Raw genomic sequence first — 6629 nt, forward strand, 5'->3', positions numbered from 1 at the left:
TGCTGAAAGTGGGGTGTTGAAGTCCCCTAATATTGTTGTATTATTTTCTATTTCTCCCTTCAGATCTGTTAGTATTTTCTTAATATATTTAAAGAAATATATATAGATCCAATGTTGGTTGTGTATACATTTATGACTGTTATGTCTTCTTGATGAATTGATCCCTTTATCATTATATAATGACCTTCTTTGTCTCTTGCTACTGTTTTTATCTTAAACTCTATTTTGTCTGATATAGATAGAGCTATCCCTCCTTCCTATTGGTTTCCATTTGCATGGAATATCTTTTTCCATCCCTTCACTTTAAGTCTACGTGTGTCTTTAAATCTGAAGTGAGTCTTTCGTAGGCAACATGTGGTCGAATCTTGTTTTTTTAATGCATCCAGCCATTCTGTGCCTCTTGATTGGTAATTCAGTACATTATATTTACAGTAATTATTGATATGTAAGGACTTACTAATGCCATCTTATTAATTGATTTCTGGCTGTATTGTAGTTCCATTGTTTCTTTTTTCCTCTGTTTCTGCCTACCTTTGTAAATTGGTTATTTACCCTGGTGGTATTCTCTGTTTCCCCTTTCTTTATCTTTTGTGAATCTACTCTAGGTTTTTGCTTTGTGGTTACATGAGGCTTACATAAAACATCTTACAGATGAAATAGGACGTTTTAAGCTGATAGCAACTTAACTTCAATAGCACACAAAAACTCCACCCTTTTCCTCTCTCCTTTTAATATTTTTGATGTCACAATTTACCTCTTTTTATAATATGTATTCATTAACAAATTATAGTAGCTCTAGTTATTTTTAGTGCTCTTTTCCTTTAACCTTTATGCTGTAGTTAGGTGGTTAACATATCTTCCTATTACAGAATTAGAGTTTTCTAAATCTAAATGTGTATTTACCTTTACCAGTGTGTTTTATATTTTCATGTCACTGATTAGCACTTTTCATTTCAACTTGAATAACACCTTTCAGCATTTCTTGCAAGGCAGGTCTAGAGGTGATGAAATCCCTCAGCTTTTGTTTGTCTGGGAAAGTCTATTTCTCTTTCATATCTGAAGGATAACTTTGCCAGCTAGAGTATTCTTGGCTGGCAATTTTTTTTCTTTCAACATTTTGAAAATATCATTCCACTCTCTCCTGACCTGTAGGATTTCTGCCGAGAAATCCACTCATAGCCTGCTAGAGGTTCCTTTGTAGGTTGCAATCTTTTTTTCTCTTTTTGCCTTTAGGATTCTCTCTTTGTCTTTTATTTTTGATAGTTTCATTATAATGTGTGTTAAAGAAGGTCGTTTTGTATTGAGATAATGGGGTAATCTACTAGCTTCATGAATTTGAGTGTCCAAGTCTCTGCCACATTTGGGAAGTTCTCAGCTATTATTTCCTTATATAAACTTTCTGCCCTCTTCTCCCTCTCTTCTCCTTCTGGAATCCCAATTATGTTAATATTGGTATGTTTGAGATAGTGCCATAGATCACATAGCCTTTCTTCATTTTTTTTTTTTTATTCTTTTTCTTTGGCCTTCTCTAACTGGGTTGTTTCAAAGTTCCTATACTCTAACTCATTCTATCTTCCATTCAGTCTACTCTGCTGTAGATGCTCTCTATTGCATTTTTTTTATTTCATTCATTGAATTTTTCACCTCCAGAATTTTCCTTTAGTTCTTTTTATGATTTCTCTCTTTGCTAAATTTTTCATTTTGTTCATGAATTGTTTTCTTTATATCATTGAATTCTCTTTGTGTGTTTTCTTGTAGCTCATTGAGTTTCCTCAAAACAGCTATTTTAAATTCTTTGTAAGCTAGATTGCAAAATTCCATGCCTTTGAGTTCAGTTATTGGAGGGTTATTTTTGTCTTTTGGTGATGACGTTTCCTTGATTCTTCCTGTTCCTTCGGGTTTTGCTTTGCTGCTTTTGCATTTGGAGTAGCAGACACCTCCTCAAATCTTTACTACTTGCCTTCAGGTGGGATATACTGTTCATTGCTCCTGTTATTTCTGGGGTTTTCTCTGACCTTGTATGGAGACACTGGTTCCACACTTCTTGCTCCCTCTTGTGGCATATTTCTTCAGGTTTCATGTCTTCTCCAGTTCTTACAACTCACCAGGGACTGGATGCTGGAAGTCTCTCTTTTGTTTTCTAGAAGGTGGTGCTATAGCTCAAGTTTGTAGTTTCTCCCTTTCCCACAGATGCTGGTCCATTTTTCTGAGAGCACTCTATTTACCAGAGCTCACTCTCAATGGTGCATGTGGGAGTGTGCACAAGCAGCTGGCAGCAGAGTAGGGGGAGGTGCAGGTTTAGCACAGGACATTGGGGGTGCCCACAGGCCAGGTGGGGGAAGCCTCAGGCGAATGTCTCCCAGAGGCTCTTGAGCAGACTTCCTGCTGAAGTCTTGAGCATAATCAGCAGGAACTGCATTCCTTTAATGCCCTTTGATATTCTTATCTCTTTCCTGATTTCCTTCCTCCCCTAGTCAGGGAGGTCCTGCCTCAGTACTCTGGGTGCTGCTAGAGAGCAACAGGTTTCCCCAGCAACATCTTGCACAGCTAGAGAGGCTGAGCACTCACTCACTGCTCTCCCTTTCCCCATGGAGAGGTCACCATGGGCTAGCTCAGCCCCAGGCAGCATTGCCTTGGGGAGGGGCGGTGCTGGCAAATTCATACCATCGCCAATGTGTACAAACTTGAATTTTTTGTTTTCACCATCAGCATGCTGGAATCTCTCCTCAGGAAGGCTAAACTACAAAGACTCTCTCATTGTGGGTTTCTGCACAATTGGCATTCTCCAGGTTTTCCCCAACTGTAGGTGAAAGGGGTTGGGGCAGGTTCACCAGATTCTGCTGGTTTCACAGCCCTTACCAAGGTCCGTCTGCCTGTTGCTGGATCTACAGGTGGGCAAGATTCCTCCGGGGTCCCTTGGCATGTGGTGCTGGATCCCACAACCCCACAGAGGCACTTTTATTCATGGACAGATGCCTAGGATAGTTTATCTAGGTTTGGGAATGTCATATTAGTTCATCCCCAAACACTCTCAGAGAATTGATAGAACACATTATTACAAAATCTGTGAGTTTATGTTTCTTCTGTGGACAATTCCCTTGGATCCTATTCTTCCTGGTCCAAAATGGTGTTTTCTGGGTCTGTTGTGTGTCTTTCATCCTGGGATTTCCTTTGTAATTTTTGATGGGTTGAATGCCCCATTTTCTGGGTACCATGTATTCCTTTCTCTTGGTTTACTTTCATTGTGGCCACTGCCTTTAGGACATTCAGTACATTTAACGTAAAAACACTTATGGAAGGAAATACATTGAGACCTTAAATGTTTGACAATGTCTTATAGTTTCACAATTTATTGTTAGCTTGGCTGGGTATTGAATTCTAGCTTGGTAAATATTAGGCCTCAAAACTGTAAAGATATTGCTCCATTTTCTTCTTTCAGTATTTCTACTGAGAAATATGATATTATGATTTCCCTTCCTTTATATGTGATCTTTGTTTCTTTCTGCAATGTCTATGTATCTTTTTAAAGTGCTATGATTTGTCTTGGTGTGGATCTATTTTCATTGTGTTGGGTAACTGATGAGACCTTTCAATCTTTAAATAATTCTCCTTCAGATCTTACACATTTGTTTTTCTAATTTCTTTGGTCAAATTCCCCCCTCATTTTCTCTGTTTTTTCTTTTCTTTTTTTTTTTTTTTTGGTGACATCTATAATTCAGATTTTCATTTCCTGGACATTTTCTCTAACTTTATAAGCATTCTCTTTCTTTCATTTTCCTCTATGTTCTTCCTCCCCCAATTTTAGGGATATTTCCCCAACATTACCTCTCAATATCTCTATTGAACACCTTTTTTTATATCATAGTTTTAATGTTCAAGTATTCTTTTCATTCTTCTATTATTTTGAACAGAACCTTATTTCATGGATGCAATGTATTCTCATATTCTCTGACAATATTATAAATTTTGAAGTTTTTTTAATTCCTCTGCAGTTTTTATTCCATGTTTCTTTTTTCCTACCTTTCACATACTTAGTGATCCATAACTATCCACTTACATTTAAAAGTAACACATTAAAACAGCTGATTTGAAGCTGGTTGTGCTTCAAATTATGGTTGAGTTGTGATTTGTGCCATCACGTCATTTTGATAATACCAAATGTCAGTATCTGTAGGCATATTTGGGGGCAGGGGTTGGATAGTTTCCACAGAGAGGAAACATTCAAACTCCATCAAAATAAGACCTATAAAATGGCAAAATGGAATACGATAAAGAGAGACATAAAAACTCATATGATGGTATGAGTGGCCATCACATTAGGGGAGGGCCTGGGGGAGAGGCTGCTGCTGAGTATGCTGGACTCAGTGCTATTGCCTTACAGGAGAAACACTACGGAGCCCATGGAGTCCCAAACATATAGTACCAAATAAGGAAGACAGGAATTCATAGACTGTGGTTATAAATCAATCAGAACCTGTTCAACAGTTTCCACCATTATTCATAATATTTTCTGATACACCTAATCTTCCTTGGGCCAGTAATAGGCACAATGATATTTATCAGGAGATGGGCAAAGGTGCAAAGGCAAGTCAGAGAAAGGATAATCTTCAACAAATGATGTTGGAACAACTGGACACCCACACGTAGAAAAATAAACCTCAATCTGTAACCTAACATCTTACACAAAATTATTTCAAAATGGATCATAGAGCTCAACATAAAATGTAAAACTATGGAAACTTGGAGAAGGAAACATAGGAAAAAATTTTCATGACCTTGGGTTAGGCAAAAAGTTTAGATATAACACCAAAAGTACTATCCATAAAGTAACTTGATAAATTGGACTATATAAAAATTAAATACCTTTGCTCTACAAATGATGGTTAAGAGAATGAAAAGACAAAGTGGATTGGGGAAAAAAATATTTGCAAATCATACATCCAACAAAGAGCTTATATCCATAATATATTAAAAACTCTTCAAAACTCAACAGTATAAAAACAAACATAAAAAAATGGCAAAAAAAATTGGACAAATGCTTCACCAAGATATAGGGATCAAATAAGCACTTGGAAAAATGGTGAACATCATCTGCCATTAGGGAAATGCAAATTAAGACCCAAATGAGATACCACCTATTAGACATGAGACACCTATTAGAATGGCTGAAAACAAAGACAGCTGACAATACCAAGTGCTGGTGAGGATGTTTAACAGGTGGAACTCTCATACACTGATGGTAGGAATGTAAAATGGTACAGCCACTTTGGAAAACAGTGTGTGGCATTATAAAGTTAAACATATACTTACCATATGTAGGTGTTTACCTAAAGACATGAAAATGTTTGTGTACACGATTGCCAAAACCTGGAAACAACCCAAACTTCTATCATGTAGTGAATGGATACACAGATTCCGGTTCACCCATACGGTGCACTGCTATCAACAGTAAAAATGAGTGAGCTGATACACAGTAAAATGGATGAATCCCAAGTGCATTATGCTAAATGAAAAAAGACAGGAACAAAAGTCCACTGATTGTATTTGCATGACAATCTGGAAACATCACAACTATAGATCCGTTGTTGCTACAGGGAAGGGACTTGAATATCCAGGAGCATGAGGGAAATTTTTGGGGTGATAAGAATATTCTGTATCTTAATTGTGGTTATAGTTATACCACCGTACCTATTTGTCAAAAACCATAGAACGGTATATCTAAAAGCGTGAATTTTCCTATATGTAAATTATACAACCCCAAAATAAAAACCAAAAAATTCCCTCATCAACATAGATGTGAAAATTCTTTAGTAAAAATTAGCAAAGTGAAGGCAGGAATGTATACATAGTATATATTATGATCTTAAGAATGAAAAGTTGAGCTAACATTGGAAAATCAATGTAAATCATTGTATGAAAATTAAAAAACTGTATGATAATCTCAATTGATGAAGAAGCAAGCGTTTGACAATATGCAACTCACTTTGATGATAAAAGGGGAATCCCTCACCCTGAAAAAGGACATTTATGAAAAATCAAACGCTAACATTATATTTAATGGTAAAGAACTGAATGTTTTCCCCTCAAGCTTAGACAAAAGCCAAGGATGTCCACTCACATCCCTTCTATTCAACATTGTACTGGATGCCCCAGGAAATGCAGTAAGAGAAGAAAATTCAGACTGGACAGGCAGTAGTAAAAGCATCTTTATTCACAAATGACCTGGTTTTGTATGTAGAAAATTCTAAGAAACATACAAAAAGCTACTAGAACTCATAAACAAATTTAATGAGATCATAGGAAAGTCAACACGCAAAAAATCATCCCTGTATCAATATATCATTTTCCAGTTATTCAGCAATAGCATTTATTAAACATCAAGAATTATGACACACTTAAGGATAAGCTTAACAAAATATGGGGTAGAACTGAACAATGAATGTTACAAAACATTGCTGAGAGAAACTGAAGACCTAAATACAAGGAGAGAGATGTTCATGGATTGGTGGACTCAACAGTGTTAAGATGTCAATTATCTCCATATTGATCTATAGATTCAATACAATCCACATTATAATCCCAAGTCATTTTCCCCCAATAGAATTAACAAGCTGATTTAAAAATACGTA

Source organism: Diceros bicornis, chromosome 34, assembly GCF_020826845.1.
Source record: "Diceros bicornis minor isolate mBicDic1 chromosome 34, mDicBic1.mat.cur, whole genome shotgun sequence".
Taxonomy (NCBI): domain Eukaryota; kingdom Metazoa; phylum Chordata; class Mammalia; order Perissodactyla; family Rhinocerotidae; genus Diceros; species Diceros bicornis.